Here is a 15,903-nt window from a genome sequence, read left to right on the forward strand (position 1 = left end):
TACTGGCTAGCTAGTTAATAGCCAGTAAATCAAGTAAGACTTTGTATCAAAATGGCTTTCAGCAAAACAGATGAAAGTGAAAATTTCCCTAATATGGCACTGCTGGGAGAGTAAGAAGACTTATGGAAATTTTTAGGTTTCTTTCTTCTATTTGAAAGGGTAAAATGTTAAACAAGTGACCTATATAAAATTTGGTAAGTATATTTCAATACCAGAAATAACCATTACAATAGTATACTAAAAGATATAATCAAAAGTCAACAAACAAATTAAAATGGAATTTGAAAAATTGAAATAACCCAAAATGCCTCACTGCCCCAGGTGTCCACAAAGAAAAATAAGAGAATGTTGGCGAGAAATTTTTGATAGAATTAATCATTCAAATGTGATCAAATTATGTCTAAGTATTGGTGCATATACTGAGGGTTCCTGTTATGAGTTGAATGTTCAAGTCCCACCCTTCTCCCACAAATTCACATGCTGAAGTCTTAACCCCCAATTTTTCTCCAGAAAAACATATGCATTTACTTTAAAGAATTGGCTTATGCAATTGTAGGGGTGGAAGTGTCCAAAATTTTCAGGGCAGGCCACAGGTCTAAAAGTGCTGGAAAGAATTGTTGTAGTCTTGAATCTAAAGACAGTCTGGAGGCAGATTTTATTCCTTCTTGGGGGACCTTAATATTTTCTAGTAAGGTCTTCAACTGATAATAGTCATTATGGAGGTTAATTTGCTTTAATAAAAGTCTAATTTTTAAAATGTTAATCACATGTAAAAAAACTAGCTTCACAGCAGCATCTAGACTGGTGCTTTAGCAAACAAATAGGCACAATAGCCTAGCCAAGTTGAAATATAAAATTAACCACTATAGTGAGAAATACTTTTAGATGTTTTTTTTTTTTAATTTGAATGTTAGATTCTGCATTTTTGGTGTCAGTGTAATTGGGTTTAGTTCTATATATAATAATGAATGATTATGGAATGTGACAGCATTGAAATGTCTTTGACCAAAACATATATATTGCTCTTGGATTAACGTATAACCTATATTTGATGTTGAGGTTAAATGTAAATGAATAGCACTTGGTTAAAGCTCATGAGCAGATAATATAGACAAAAAGAATATTTGATTTAAAATATTCTCCGTTGCTAGCTGCACAAGAAGGTATTTGAGCCAGTATCCTTCTGAAAGTTAAGATATCTTTATCTGACATGTACTCTTCATTGGAAAATTCCATAGTTCCCTACAAATGGAAACACTTGTTACTGTTCATTCATCACTGAAGGAACTGAACACTTAGATAAAATTTATCAAGGCTGTATAATCAATTCATGATATTTGTGTGCTATTTTCCATAAAGCTGAAGCCAGATTCAATTCCAGAGTTTGTTGTGAAAACAATATTTCAATCAGATGGTTTGGGGAAATATAATCCAAAAATATAAGAAACCACATATTTTTTTCTTTTTTTTTAAATTTTATTCTATTAATTTATTTTTTACACAGCAGGTTCTTATCAGTTATCTATCTTATACATATCAGTGTATACCTGTCAATCCAAATCTCCCAATTCATCCCATTACCTTGCACCTGCTTTCCTCCCTTGGTGTCCATATGTTTATTCTCTACATCTGTGTCTCTATTTCTTCCTTGTGAACCAGTTCATCTGTACCATTTTTTTAGATTCCACATATATGTGTTAAAATACAATATCTGTTTTTCTCTTTATGACTTACTTCACTTGGTATGACCATAATTCAATTCAGTCATGGGTCATATGGCCAACTATTCTATGACAAAGGAGGCACAGTTATACAATGGAGAAAAGACAGGCTCTTCAATAAGTGGTGCTGGGAAAACTGGACAGCTACACATAAAAGAATGAAATTAGAACACTCTCTAACACCATACACAAAAATAAACTCAAAATGGATTAAAGACCTGAATGTAAGACCAGACACTATAAAACACTTAGAGGAAACATAGGAAGAACACTCTTTGACATAAATCACAGCAAGATCTTTTATGACCTATCTTCTAGAGTAATGGAAATAAAAACTAAAATAAACAATTGGGACCTAAGGAAACAAAATTTTTCACAGCAAAGGAAACTATAAACAAGATGGAAAGACAATCCTCAGAATGGGAGAAAATATTTGCAAATGAATCAACTGACAAAGGATTAATCTCCAAAATATATAAACAGCTCATGCAGCTCAACATTAAAAAAACAAACAACCCAATTCAAAAATGGGCAGAAGACCTAAATAGACATTTCTCCAAAGAAGACATACAGATGTCCAAGAAGCACATGAAAAGCTGCTCAACATCACTAATTATTAGAGAAATGCAAATCAAAACTACAATGAGGTATCACCTCACACCAGTTAGAACGGGCATCATCAGAAAATCTACAAACAACAAATGCTGGGCAGGGTGTGGAGAAAAGGGAACTCTCTTGCATTGTTGGTGGGAATGTAAATTGATACAGCCACTATGGAGAACAGTATGGAGGTTCCTTTAAAAAATAAAATTACCATATAACCCAGCAATCCCACTACTGGGCCTATACCCAGAGAAAATTATAATTCAAAAATACACATGCAGCCCAATGTTCATTGCAGCACTATTTACAATAGCCAGGTCATAGAAGCCACCTAAATGCCCATTGACAGAAAACACATTTTTAATGAAATGTATGAGACATATCATTATAGCTATTATCTTTTTACACTCTAGACTTTAATGTCTATACATTGAGATCCTGTAAGAAAGGTCATGAAAACATGAAAAAACAAATCCTGGGAATTCTAGAGTATTGAAAGCTAATCTTTTAGTTTTTTTTTATTCTCTCTCATTTCTAAACTGCTTTTCGTTTCCAATTATATTTGTGGAAACAATGTCCTTGTATACTGTTTGCTCAGTGGATATTTATCACTGTGTACAATAACTTGAGAATTATTGTATTGTTAAATAGCTGTTCTGTAGTTTTGCTTTTAATTGAGTTGCAGACATTAAGCCTATGAAAGCAATAATACTTCCATTACATTCCATGAATGTGTTCTAAATGAGAAAAGTAAGAACTTGGTATACAAATTTGAAAATGAAAAATAAGATTATTTGTAAGAGATAAATATGTGTATGCATATATATACACACATGTGTGTGTGTGTATGCATACACATATATTTAAATAACTACAATTTTGGCATCTTACACTGTGATGGCTCTTAAATTTATGTGACAATTACGAGTTCTTAGATGCTAGATTAGAACTTCCTTTATATATATATTTTATTCTTGCTAATATTATGAAGAATCATCAATAGTAAGGTCTATTATATACATTTTTGTAAAACTTATAATTTGCTTCCTTAACTTATCCTTCAACGTTTTAAATACACTTAAATACATGAAAAAAAATTGGGTTGCAACTCTTATTCTAGCTTCTGATGTAGCAGTTGCTTATGAACAGACTGTCCAAGTTTGCACTAGTTCATATTACAAGGTTTCACTTAGACCTACCTAGGCCTTTTGCCTTTATTTCCTACCAAGGGACTTTTTTTTTCAATTTTATTTTATTTATTTTTTATACAGCAGGTTATTATTAATTATCTATTTTATACATATCAGTGTATAAATGTCAACCCCAATCTCCCAACCCATCCCACCACTACAACACCCACATGTCACTTTCCCCCTTGGTGTCCATATGTTTGCTCTCTACAACTGTGCCTCTATTTCTACCTTGCAAAACCAGTTCATCTGTACCACTTTTCTAGATTCCATATATACATATTAATATATGATATTTGTTTTTCTCTTTCTGATGTACTTCACTTGGTATGACAGTCTCTAGGTCCATCCACGTCTGTACAAATGACTCAACTTCATTCCTTTTTATGGCTGAGTAATATTCCATTGTATATATGTCCCACAGCTTCTTTATCCATTCATCTGTCAATGGGCATTTAGGTGGCTTCTATGACCTGGCTATTGTAAATAGTGCTGCAATGAACATTGGGCTGCATGTGTATTTTTGAATTATAATTTTCTCTGGGTATAGGCCCAGTAGTGGGATTGCTGGGTTATATGGTAATTTTATTTTTTAAAGGAACCTCCATACTGTTCTCCATAGTGGCTGTATCAGTTTACATTCTCACCAACAGTGCAAGAGGGTTGCCTTTTCTCCACACCCTCTCCAGCATTTGTTGTTTGTAGATTTTCTGATGATGCCCATTCTAACTGGTGTGAGGTGATACCTCATTGTAGTTTTGATTTGCATTTCTCTAATAATTAGTGATGTTGAGCAGCTTTTCATGTGCTTCTCGGCCATCTGTATATCTTCTTTGGAGACATATGTCTTCTTCTCATTTAGGTCTTCTGCCCATTTTGGGATTGGGCTGTTTGTTTCTTTAATGTTGGGCTGCATGAGCTGTTTATATATTTTAGAGATTAATCCTTTGTTGGTTGATTCATTTGCAAATATTTTCTCCCATTCTGAGGATTGTCTTTCCATCTTGTTTATAGTTCCCTTTGCTGTGCAAAAACTTAAGTTTCCTTAGGTCCCATTTGTTTACTTTAGTTTTTATTTCCATTACTCTAGGGGGTGGGTCATAAAAGATCTTGCTGTGATTTATGTCAAAGAGTGTTCTTCCTATGTTTCCTCTAAGAGTTTTATAGTGTCTGGTCTTACATTTAGGTCTTTAATCCATTTTGAGTTTATTTTTGTGTATGGTGTTAGAGAGTGTTCTAATTTCATTCTTTTACATGTAGCTGTCCAGTTTTCCTAGCACCACTTTTTGAAGAGAATGTCTTTTCTCCATTGTATATCTGTGCCTCCTTTGTCATAGATTAGTTGACCATATGTACATTGGTTTATCTCTGGGTTGTCTATCCTGTTCCATTGATCTATATTTCTGTTTTTGTGCCAGTACCATATTGTCTTGATTACTGTAGCTTTGTAGTATAGTCTGATGTCAGAGAGTCTAATTCCTCCAGCTCCTTTTTTTCCCTCCAGATCGCTTTGGGTATTCAGGGTCTTTTGTGTCTCCATACAAAGTTTAAGATTTTTTAGTTCTAGTTCTGTAAAAAAATTCCTTTGGTAACTTGATAGGATTGCATTGAATCTGTAGATTGCTTTGGGTAGTATAGTCATTTTCACAATATTTATTCTTCCAACCAAACAACATGATATATCTTTCCATCTGTTTGTGTCATCTTTGATTTCTTTCAGCAGTGTTTTATAGTTTTCTGAGTACAGGTCTTTTACCTCCTTAGGTAGGTTTATTCCTAGGTATTTTATTCTTTTTGATGCACTGGTGAATGTAGTTATTCCTTAATTTCTCTTTTTGATATTTTATTGTTAGTGTATAGGAATGCATGAGATTTCTGTGTATTAATTTTGTATCCTGCTACTTTACCAAATTCATTGATTAGCTCTAGTATTTTTCTGGTGGCATCTTTAGGCTTCTCTTTATATAGTATCATGTCATCTGCAAACAGTGAAAGTTTTACTTCTTCCTTTCCAATTTGTATTACTTTTATTTCTTTTTCCTCTCTGATTGTTGTGGCTAAGACTTCCAAAACTATGTTGAATATTAGTGGTGAGAGTGGACATCCTTGTCTTCTTCCTGATCTTTGAGGAAATGCTTTCCATTTTTCACCATTGAGAATGATATTTGCTGTGTTTGTCATATATGGCCTTTATTATGTTGAGGTAGGTTCTCTCTACTCCCACTTTCTGGAGAGTTTTTATCCTAAATATGTGTGCATATTTTATTCTCAATTTGTTAATATGTTTGTATCACTTTGATTGGTTTGCATATATTGTATAATCCCTGCATCCCAGGGTAAATCCCACTTGATCATGGTGTATGATCCTTTTAATGTGCTTTTGGTTTCTGTTTGCTAGTATTTTGTTGAGGATTTTTGCATCTATATTCATCAGTGATATTGGTCTGTACTTTTCTTTTTTTTAGTGTCTCTGTCTGGTTTTGGTATCAGGGTGATGGTGGCCTCTTAGAATGAGTTTGGGAATGTACCTTCATCTGCAATTTTTTGGAAGAGTTTGAGGAGGATGGCTGTTAGCGCTTCTCTAAATGTTAGATAGAATTCACATGTGAAGCCATCTGGTCCTGGACTTTTGTTTGTTGGAAAATTTTGACTCACAGTTTCAATTTCATTATTTGTGATTGGTCTGTTCATATTTTCTATTTCTTCCTGGTTCAGTCTTGGAAGGTTATACCTTTCTAAGAATTTGTCCATTTCTTCCAGGTTGTCCACTTTATTGGCATAGAGTTGCTTGCAGTAGTCTCTTAGGATGTTTTGTATTTCTACTGTGTCCATTGTAACTTCTCCTTTTTCATTTCTAGTTTTATTGATTTGAGTCCTCTCCCTTTTTTTTTTTGAGTTTGGCTAAAGGTTTATCAATCTTGTTTATCTTCTCAAAGAACCACCTTTCAGTTTTATTGATCTTTGCTACTCTTTTATTTGTTTCTATTTCATTTATTTCTGTTCTGATCTTTATGATTTCTTTCCTTCTACTAACTTTGGGTTTTGTTTTTTCTCTTTCTCTAGTTCCTTTAGGTGTAAGGTTACATTGCTTCTTTGAGCTTTTTCTTATTTCTTGAGATAGGATTGTATTGCTATAAACTTCTGTCTGAGAACTGCTTTTGCTGCATCCCATAGGTTTTGGATTGTCATGTTTTCATTGCCTTTTGTCTCCAGGTATTTTTTAATTTCATCTTTGATTTCTTCAGTGATCTCTTGGTTATTTAGTATTGTATTGTTTAGCTTCCATGTCTTTTTGCTTTTTACAATTTTCCCTGTAATTTGTTTCTAAACTCATAGTGTTGTGGTCAGAAAAGATGCTTGATATGATTTCAATTTTCTTAAACTTACCGAGGCTTGAGTTGTGACCCAAGATGTGATCTATCCTGGAGAATGCTCTATGTGCTCTTGAGAAAAAATTGTAATCTGCTGTTTTGGGATGGAATGCCCTATAAATATCAATTAAATCTATCTGGTCTATTGTGTCATTTAAAGCTTGTGTTTCCTTATTAATTTTCAGTCTGGATGATCTGTCCATTGGTGTAAATGAGGTGTTAAAGTCCCCCACTATCATTGTAGTACTGTCACTTTCCTCTTTTATAACTGTTAATATGTGCATAATGTATTGAAGTATCCTATGGTGTGTGTGTGTGTGTGTATATATATATATTTGCTATATCTTCTTCTTGGATTGATCCCTTGATCATTATGTAGTGTCCTTCTTGTCTCTTGTAACATTCTTTATTTTAAAGTCTATTTTATCTGATATGAGTATTGCTACTCCAGCTTTCTTTTGATTTCCATTTTTATGGAATATCTTTTTCCATTCCCTCACTTTCAGTCTGTATGTGTCCCTAGGTCTGAAATGGGTCTCTTGTAGACAGCATATCTATGGGGTTTTTTTGTTTGTTTGTTTTTATATCCATTCAGCAAGCCTGTGTCCTTTGGTTGGACCATTTAATCCATTCATATTTAAGGTCATTATTGATATGTATGTTCCTGTTACCATATTCTTAATTATTTGTGGTTTGTTTTTGTAGGTTCTTTTTTTCTCTTCTGTTTCCCACTTGGAGAAGTTCCTTTAGCATTTGTTGTAAAGCTGGTTTTGTGGTGCTGAATTCTTAGATTTTGCTTGTCTGTAACACTTTTGATGTCCCTATCGAATCTGAATGAGATTCTTGCCAGGTAGAGTAATCTTGGTTGTAGGTTCTTCCCTTTCATCACTTTAAATATATTGTGTCACTACCTTCTAGCTTGTAGAGTTTCTGCTGAGAAATCAGCTGTTAACCTTATGGGAATTCACCTATATATTATTTGTCATTTTTCCCTTGTTTCTTTCAATATTTTTTCTGTGTCTTTAATTTTCTTTAATTTGATTACTTTGTGTCTCAGCATGTTTCTTCTTGGGTTTATCCTGCTTGGGACTCTCTGCACTTCCTGGAGTTGGGTGGCTATTTCCTTTCCCATGTTTGGGAAGTTTTCAACTATAATCTCTACAAATATTTTCTCAGGTCCTTTCTCTCTCTCTTCTCCTTCTGTGACCCCTATAATGCAAATGTTGGTGTGTTTAATATTGTCCCAGTGATCTCTGAGGCTGTCTTCATTTCTTTTCATTATTTTTTCTTTATTCTGTATTGTGGAGGTGAATTCCACCATTCTGTCTTCCAGGTCACTATCCATTCTTCTGCCTCAGTTATTCTGCTATTGATTCCTTCTAGTGTATTTTTCATTTCAGTTATTGTATTGTTCATCTCTGTTTGTTTGTTCTTTAATTCTTGTAGGTGTTTGTTCTACAATTCTTCTATGTCTTTGTTAAACATTTCCTGCATCTTCTTCATCTTTGCCTCCATTCTTTGTCTGAGGTCCTTCATCATCCTCATTATAATTATTCTGAATTCTTTTTCTGGAAGGTTGCTTGTCTCCACTTCATTTAATTGTTTTTCTGGGGTTTTATCTTGTTCCTTCATCTGGTAAACAGTCCTCTGCCTTTTCATTTTGTCTGTCTTTCTGTGAATTTGTTTTTTGTTCCACAGGCTGCAGGATTGTAGTTTTCCTTGCTTATGCTCTCTGGTGGATGAGGCTATCTAAGAGGCTTGTACAAGCTTTCTATGGGAGGGACTGGGGGTGAGTAAAGCTGGATGTTGCTCTGGTTGGCAGAGCTCAGTAAAACTTTAATCTGCTCGTTTGCTGATGGGTGGGGCTGTGTTCCATCCTTCTTGGTTGTTTGGTCTGAGATGACCCTGCACTGGAGCTTACCCAATTCTTTGAGGGGGCTAATGGTAGACACTGGGAGAGCTCACACCAAGGAGTACTTCCCAGAACTTCTGCTACTAGTGTGCTTGTCCCCACAGTGAGCCACAAACACCCCCCACCCCGCCTCTGCAGGAGACCCTCCAACACTAGCAGTTAGGTCTGGTTCAGGCTCCTATGGGGTCACTGTTTCCCTCTCCTGGGTCCTGATGTGCACACTACTTTGTGTGTGCCCTCCAAGAGTGGAGTCTCTATTTCCTCCAGTCCTGTCAAAGTCCTGCAATCAAATACTGCTAACTTTCAAAGTCTGATTCTCTAGGAATTGCTCCTCCTGTTGCTGGACCCCCAAGTTGGGAAGGCTGACTTGTGGTTCAGAACCTTCACTCTAATCGGTGGACTTCTGTGGTATAAGTGTTCTACAGTTTGTAAGTCATCCACCCGGTGGTCATGGGATTTGATTTTATTGTGATTGCACTCCTCCTACCATCTAATTGAAGCTTTTCCTTTGTCTTTGGATATGGAGTATCTTTTCTGGTGAGTTCCAGTGTTTCCTTGTTGATGATTGCTCAGCAATTCGTTGTGATTCTAGTGCTCTTGCAAGAGAGAGTGAGCTCACTTCCTTCTACTCTGCCATCTTGAACCAATCTCCTCCATCCCAAGAGACTTTTCTAACCTAAGAAATTGACATCGACATCCTTGTTAGAAACCAACCTAACATTCAAACATGTGAACCCAGACATGAAAGTAATGAACCCTCATGGATCCATCATTGACCTCTTAGGAATAGATGTTGGGTGGATAAATCTTCCCCCTTCAATGCTGCAGGTAGCCAGTTCTAAGAGGCATTCCATAAGGCTCTTCAAGAGGTCACAGGTAAGATCTAACACTAGTCAACCTTTGCAGTGTCCAATTCAGTAACTCATCTTGAGGTAGGAGATAGATGGGTCCCAGGCTGAACAGCTGAAGTTTGTCCCCTGTGGACAGAAACTCCAAGATGAAGAGGAGGAGGAGCTAAGCCTTGCCCAGATAAGAGACCACACATTTTTCATTCTCGAGGTCAAGGAGAGCTTTCTGACTACACATGCACAGAAAGGCTCCTTGGAGCTCAAAAAGGGAAGGGGTGCCACCCCATAGTAAGTGATGTCAACTACCCATAGGCCCGTTTGTTGGAATCCAACTTGACTAAGAGATGCACATGCATACATGAGAAGACCCTGAAACAAACCAAATACAGACTCAGAACCAGGCAAAGCAAGATGATTAGCCAAAGGAAACCCTGAAGAAATGACCCATATAAATGATTCAAAGTACCATGAGGGCACGACTTTCTCTCTCTGAGTCCACCCATATGTCTATCCACAGGTACCCTTTCTCCTTCTAATAAACACTTTACTTGTTTCACTTATTTCCCATCTCTATGTGGAATTTCATTTCTACACAGCTGATAGGCCAGGGCCTCGTCAGTGGCCACTGGTTCCTGGTGGTCTAGTAGCTAGGATTTAGCACTCTCACTGCCTTGACCTGACTTCAGTCTCTGGCTGGGAACTGAAAACCTGCCTCAAGCTGCTGCAGGCCAAGGTCAGCCAAGATCAATACTTGTAATGTTTTTCTCATTCCCTGTCTCTCAATCCTGTTTTTTGTGATGACTTTCCAAATATACTTCCTGTACTACAAACCTTTGTTTTTGGCCCATTTTTTTTTTTTTACCAAAACTATACCTGCCTTCAAATACTTTAGCAGATACCATATATTAAATATCTTTCAGAAAATTCATAGGAAACATTTAGCATAATGGGAATTCTAAGAAGTCCAACAGTTAATAAATATGTTAATTTTTAATTTACTTTGTTTAAACTTGAATTTTCCTACCTTTTTTAAATCACAAAGCCTTCCTTTCCTTGACATAATATCTTTCAACATCCTAACACTAAAAACATGTTAATGACCAGGAAACTGACCATGTAGTTCTTTTATCATTCCATCGTATTATTGTTCACTGAGCCATGAGAAGTTTCCTTCACTATCTTAACTTTTATTATATTATTGAGAACCATGATTTTTGCTGTGGATTAAGCAAATCCACTCATATATCCTATATGTCTTTAAGGACATTATTTGAAGGCTTTCATAATTCTACCTTTAGTTGCAAACACCAGCTTCAAAATCTGGGAGAAGATGATAAGAATTAAAGTTAATTTAAAAAAAAAAGAAAAAAGGGAGATAGTTGAATGATTATTATATGTAAGGTCAATTGGAGAAATTAAAAAAAGAAAAAAAAAAGACCATCTCTTTCCCCAAGAAATCACAAATATTAAACAAACTGTCGAATTTATGTTCATTAGTATTAGATGTTAATAATCATGTTTCCTTTTCTCCAGACAGCTTAGCCTTTCATGCTCCTTTGGAATTATGTGATTTGCTTTGTCAATGAAATATGAGTATCACTGATATACCTTATTTTTCTCCATACTTGATAATTGTGGAGCACAAGTTGATATGAAGGAGTCATATGACTGAAACAGCCTACATCAAACAAACAAACAAAAAAGCTTTTGTTAAGTCATTAAAATCCTAATGCTAGTTATTGCAGCTTGACCTAGCCTATATTGATCTATGGAATAATTTGAAAGTATGATAGAATAAATGCAACCAGATTGAACCTGAGGTAACTTCTAAATAAATTATTAATTCCTTCTCATGAAAATGTTTTTTGAGTGTTAATTATGAGACAGGTCCTCTTGTGAGAACTACAGCTTGATTGGAGATCAAAACAATGTTTCTGTTCTCATGCAGTTTATTCCTTAGAGGAACACAGACAATAAACTAATAAATATACAACCACTAACAAGGTGGTTTTAAATTACTTTTGATTATTAAGAAAAATAGCAGCAGGGACTATAATGGAAATTCTGGGGGTCCAGAAGCAGGGAACTTCAATTACTCCTGGAAGGCCTCCTGGAGAAGAAGGTGTGATCTGAATGATAAGAAGTGATATTCTCCTTTGAAAGAAACTACGACTCCTAGGAAAAATGGCTAATTCTAGGGCTGGAGCAAGGGAAATACAAGATGAGTTTGGAGCCTCATGTAGTACCTCAAAATAAGGAAGTGCTCAAAAAAATTTTAAAGGATGAAGACATTCAAAGAGTTACTGGAGACAGTCTGAAAGAGTTCCCAAACTTAAAAAAATCAAGCAACAAATAAATAATGTAGTACTGGATTATAACTTAAGGTGTAAGTTACTTATTGAATCCATAATGGTGTAAAAAATGATAGAATAAATAGAGAAGGGAAATATTTTCCTTACAGAAGAATTCTACATGATAGAGAGAAGGTGTTATGGTCTGAATTGTGTCTCTCCATAATTTATATGTTGAAATCCTAGCTTTCAGCATCTCAGAATGTGACTGTATTTAGAAATAAGGCCTTAAAGTGGTGATTAAAGTAGGGGAGGAAAAAAAAAATCTCTTCCTCTCTCCTCTTAAAACCAATGTCTGTGGCTAGCAAATCAAACTGATAAAAGATTAACAAAAGAAAAACAATGTTATCTATACAGATTCTCATGGGAGTATGCAAAGTAAAACATAACTCAAGGAGGCAGCCAGCTTATATAATATTTTAGTGTAAACAAGGGGAAATGGAATTTTGGGCTTCTGGGTTGAGAAGGCAAATTATGGGAGGGTGAGGGAAGGAAATCTATGGTAAATAAAGGTTGTCTTGAAATTTAGATTAGAGTCTCTTAGATGACATGAGGTGTCCCTGGACTAGCCCGTTTTCCTGGTATAGAGATATCTTTAAAAATAGAAATTTTCCTTATAAATGTAAATTTATTTTATAAAAGGAGACATTTATAATTTATTTTTAAGTAGTTGGGAAGAGGTAAATAACTTTTGCTGTGTCTGCCGGTGCTCAAATGGTTTTATCTCCACATAATTCATATGCCAAGGATGCATATTTTGGGGTGGGATATTCAAATACATTTCATTAAATTAAAATGAGACCTTTAGGGTGGCTCTTAATTCAATATGACTTTATTTAAAAAAAAAGAGAGAGATTAAGATACACAGAGAGAGATATCAGGGGCACAGGGACACAGAGGAACAACCATGTAAAGAGGCAGCAAGAAGGTGGCTATCTGCAGGCCAAGGAGAGAGACAGTCTCAGGGGAAACCAACCCTGCCAACACCAGCACCTTGACCTTGGAATTCCAGCCTCCAGAACTGTGAGAAAATACATTTCTGTTGTTTAAGCCACCCAGTCTGTGGTACTTTGTTAGGGCAACCCTAGAAAATGAACATATATATGTATATACATAATTTTATCTATATCAGTATCTATCTATCTATATCTAATCTAAAAAGAGACAGAGGGACAGAGAGAAACAGAGAAAGAAAAACAATCCACCTCCCGGAGGCAGAACTTAATCTTCCACCCTGAATGTGGAGGGAAATTAATAGCTTGGTGCCACAAAAGAGAATATCAAAAGGAAAAAAGAAATAACTTTACCATGGAGAAACCTGGCAAACACTACCTTAACCAAGTGATCTAGTTTGACAGCACTGATAGTGTTGTGTTGCTGACACATATCTACTGATCGAGGTAATGAAAAGGACACTCCATCTCTATTCTTTCCCCAAACCCCCTAACTCCTGTCTAATAATGAGAAAAACATCAGACAAATCCAGTGAAGGACAACATACCTGAACAGAACTCAAAACCACCAAGGTCATCAAAAGAAGAAAACCTATGAAATCATCATAGACCAGAGGAAGCTAAGGAGACATGATGAATAAATGCAATGTGGTGTCCTCAATAGAATTCTGGAACAGAAAAGGGAAATTACTGGAAAAACTGGTGAAATCTAAGCACATTGAAAAGTTTAGTTTCTAATAATGTATCACTGTTGGTTTCTTAGTTGTGACAGTGTAACATGGTTACATACAAAGCTATATGCAATGACACAGTCTAGTCAAATTCTGATGTCCTCCAGATAGAATCGTAATTAATTATGGCTAGGTTTGAGCTGGTGATAATTTATAGAAAAATGTATTATTTGCTGATGGCCAAATGATCAATATCTTCCTAGTTCAGATATCTTTTCTGGAACAAAAATCTTGTATGAGAAAAGTAGGTATTTTACTTCTATATTTACTGAAATACTCTACTGCAAAGAATTCTGTATTCAGGAACATCTGGTGCAAGAGGACATCTTGGTTCAAGATTTCTCAGCCTTCATCACATTTTGTTATTTTAATAAAATGAAGTATATTCCTTTGTCTTCCTCTCAATATTCTGCCTAATCCAAAAACGGCCCTCTAGAGCTTCACTGGCTGAATAGAAATACTACCATTTTATTCAGAATGAACATAGGCCAATGGTTGTACCTCTCGTTACATATGATCTTTGGAATGACTGGTGAGAGCCTAAGAAGTAATATATCTTTATCATAACTAGTCTGAAGATACTTTTTCATGTTCTTGGTCCAATAATTCTAACAGATATATCACTATTTCCCACTCATTCAAACTCAAGCATGAATCTCATCTGAACCCCTTCTTATCCAATGACCCATACACTTGATTCTTCACTTCTAAATATTCCTTCTTGTATTTATTGAAATAAGTAGTTTATTTTCTTATTCAGTTCCTCATTTCTCATTTTCCAGTATGTTTTTATTGAAGTGATGTATGGATGTGTGCACGTGTATATGCTTGTCAAAAGGGTTAAATTTAAATAAATAAATGTTGGAGATCGTACGGAGATCGTACAGACTCTATGATCTAACATATTAATATAAAATTTGAAGCTTTCTCTGCTCCTGTGCTCAGAACAGTATGAACGTTCAGCTACTGTGACAAGATTCTAATTACCTGTTTGACATTCCCAATGTTTTAACACTGGGCTACTCTTTTTTTTTTTTTGCGGTACGCAGGCCTCTCACTGTTGTGGCCTCTCCTGTTGCGGAGCACAGGCTCCGGACGCGCAGGCTCAGCGGCCATGGCTCACGGGCCCAGCCGCTCCGCGGCATGTGGGATCTTCCCGGACCGGGGCACGAACGATGCCCTTTGCATCGGCAGGCGGACTCAACCACTGTGCCACCAGGGAAGCCCTAACACTGGGCTACTCTTGTAAGGCACTTCAACAAATAGAAGTATCTACACATATGGCTCAGAAATCCTACTTTTTTAAATGGAAGAATAATTAATTTTCTTTCCTGCTCAAAAATTTACTCCTTCCATGAAATCTACACAGGTATCTTTTATTTAGTCCCTGGAGGATATCTATCACCTCTCCCTGCCCATTTAGGAATCTGAGATCACTGACTTTTTCCTGAAAGTGTTCCTGAAGGAGGAGATTCTGAAGAGTATACCTGTGCAAAAGCAGATCTACACTGGCCAGCAGACCAGGTTCAAGGCATTTATCACCATTGGGAATTACAACAACATGTTATTCTGCGTGTTAAGTGCTCCAAAGAGGGAGCCATTGCAATTTATGGGGCCATTATTCCAGCCAAGGTCGCCATACTCTCTGTGCAACAAGATAGTGGGGGGACGAGATTGGCAAGCCCTGCACCGACCCTTGCAAAGTAACCCACTGCCGTGGCTCTGTGCTGGTATACCTCTTCCCCACCCGCAGAGGAACTGGCATAGTCTCAGCCCCTGTGCCCAAGAAGTTGCAGTTGATGGCTAGTATCAATGACTGCTACATCTCAGCCAGGGCCTGCAGTACCACCATGGATAACTTCACTAAACCCACCTTCCACGACATCTCCAAGACCTACAACTATCTCATCCCATCCTCTGGAAAGAGACTGTGTTCACTAAGCCTCCCTATCAGGAATTCACTGACCATCTTGTAAAGACCCACACCACAGTTTCCACATAGAGGACCTAGGCTCCAGCTGTGGCCACCTGTAATAAACTATATGGGAAAAGAATCTGGAAAAGAATGGATATATGTATATGTATAACTGAAACACTTTCCTGTACACCTGAAACTAATACAAAGTTATAAATCAACACTATTCCAATATAAAATAAAAATTAAAAAAAATGCCATAAACAAAATATTAAAATGTAAAAATAAACGAGTGTGGTCTTTTTTCT

The 15,903-nt window shown here is 36.2% G+C and overlaps 1 pseudogene across 1 annotated transcript in view; it reads left to right on the top strand.

Moving 5' to 3' along the window:
* LOC309962569 (small ribosomal subunit protein uS5-like) overlaps positions 1-15,682 on the top strand; it is a 40,585-nt pseudogene extending 24,903 nt beyond the window's left edge. The window contains exon 2 of the transcript in view: positions 15,065-15,682. The product of the transcript in view is annotated as a small ribosomal subunit protein uS5-like (transcript). The remainder of the gene's footprint in view (positions 1-15,064) is intronic.
* Positions 15,683-15,903: the final 221 nt, after the last annotated feature.

This window comes from Leucopleurus acutus (genome assembly GCF_964270905.1).
Source record: "Leucopleurus acutus genome assembly, chromosome: 5".
Classification (NCBI taxonomy): domain Eukaryota; kingdom Metazoa; phylum Chordata; class Mammalia; order Artiodactyla; family Delphinidae; genus Leucopleurus; species Leucopleurus acutus.